The sequence below is a fragment of the Triticum dicoccoides genome, chromosome 4A, assembly GCF_002162155.2.
Source record: "Triticum dicoccoides isolate Atlit2015 ecotype Zavitan chromosome 4A, WEW_v2.0, whole genome shotgun sequence".
Classification (NCBI taxonomy): Eukaryota; Viridiplantae; Streptophyta; class Magnoliopsida; order Poales; family Poaceae; genus Triticum; species Triticum dicoccoides.
The window spans coordinates 422113498-422115522 of record NC_041386.1 but is presented as its reverse complement, the minus strand read 5'-3'; positions in this window follow the sequence as shown (position 1 = coordinate 422115522).

Genomic DNA, 2025 nt, shown 5'->3' with positions numbered 1-2025 from the left:
GCCCTTAACCGTACCATTTGGTTTTGCTCCTCTGTGCTATCTATACAAATCTCAATTATATTGATCAAAAAAATTATAGAATCAAGATTAGTAAAAAGGAGATGATTTTGCCGCACGGATGGCGGGGGAGGTTTCTTAACTTTAGAGGACGTTGTCCTGGCGGTTTGCTAACATGCGGTCCCACATGTTAGTGCTTTACCAAGCCGATCCGTATCCCACATGAGGCAGAACAACGGCAGAAGCAACACGTGGTTAACTTGAAGAAGATGAGGGAGAAGCGGATTCAGCAGCGAGTGAAATGATGGTTGCTTTGTCCCTCCAACTTCTTTTTTTAACATTACTACTTCGTCCCTCCAACTTAACTGTGGGAAAGGTGCAGCTTTGTGATTTGACGCCTCATTGCTCATTACTACACCGGCGCCATGACTGGGTGCTTCACCCCGGCTGCTTTGCACTGTATTCCGGTATGGCACGTGGACCCGGTAGCTTGATGTCCCACATGTCGGCAAAAGGGACTAGAAGATTTATGAAAGCGAGCGCTCCACTCTTACGACGGAGGAGTACACGACATGACGGCACAGTGAACTGTCACTTGTACTGTATAGTACTATAGTTTTGTTGTTTCGCACGATCCATTGATACAAACCCGATTAAACAGGAAAGGGCGGGATTTTTCCCGCACGGTATTTGATGCTGGCCATACATTTCAAAGGCAATTTTAATGTATGCAAACTAAATAATTAAGTAACAATATGATATCTAGTAAAACTAAAAACATGTATGATTTATTGTGTTAGAGTGTAGTAGTAGTGCTGTATTGCATAGTTGTTAGATGTAACACGTGAGAACGTGTAGAGATGTAGTTTTGGAGGGCCTACAGAGAGAAAAGTGTAATACGTTCACCGAACTTCAGAATAAGCTAATTACGGTCACTATATACATTTTGCGGTGATTATACGGTCACTTGCTCACCGTTCAACATCGGATTGCACTCTGTTGACCGGCCAATTAGTCTGCGTGGCACCATGTTGACTAGTTAAATTGACCACGTTCCTTGTGGGTCCCACCTGTTAGTTCGCATAGGGAAAAGGTCAGATAAACACAAATTTACGCAGGCGCGACAAGACTCCAACCCATGTGCGGGAATCACCTAGTTGTGTATGTGTCTGTCAGGGCCTGATGTGTGCGCATGCACGTAGAAGTTGAGCACTTGAGTGTGAGAGTATGTGTTGCTCGTGTGGTCTACTGGTGTGTGCATGCATGCGTGCGTGTGAGTGTTTCGTGCGTGCGTGGCTGCGTGTGTACGTGTGTAACGCCCCAGATATAACTTTCCCAATTTGTAATCCAACTCTTGCCGTTTCCTGCGTTAAGTTATATTTATTTCTCGGGTTCGGGTATTTGTCTCCGTGTGTTGTTTTCGTTTTCATACATCTCATATCATGTCATCATGTGCATTACATTTGCATACGTGTTCATCTCATGCATTCGAGCATTTTCCCCGTTGTCCGTTTTGCATTCCGGCGCTTCTTTCTCCTCCGGTGGTCATTTCTAGCTTTCTTTCGTGTGTGGGGATTAAACATTTCCGGATTGGACCGAGACTTGCCAAGTGGCCTTGGTTTACTACCTGTAGACCGCCTGTCAAGTTTCGTGTCAATTGGACTTCGTTTGATACTCCAACGGTTAACCGAGGGACCGAAAAGGCCTCGTGTGTGTTGCAGCCCAACACCCCTCCAATTTGGCCCAAAACCCACCAAACTCTGCTCCATCACCTAGAGCGTTTGATCACGATCGCGTGGCCAAAAACCGCACCTCATTTGGACCCTGCTAGCTCCACTTATGCCTATAAATAGACCCCCCGTTTTTCGGATCTCATCCCCCACACGAAACCCTAAAAATCCCTCGCGTCGGCCGGACATTGTCTGACCCGGCCGAACGCGTCCGCCACCGCCGCCTCAGCCCACTCGCGCGCCGACACGTGGCAGGCGCCGCCGCCGGCCCGCCCGAGCCCGCGGGAGGCCCCCGCGG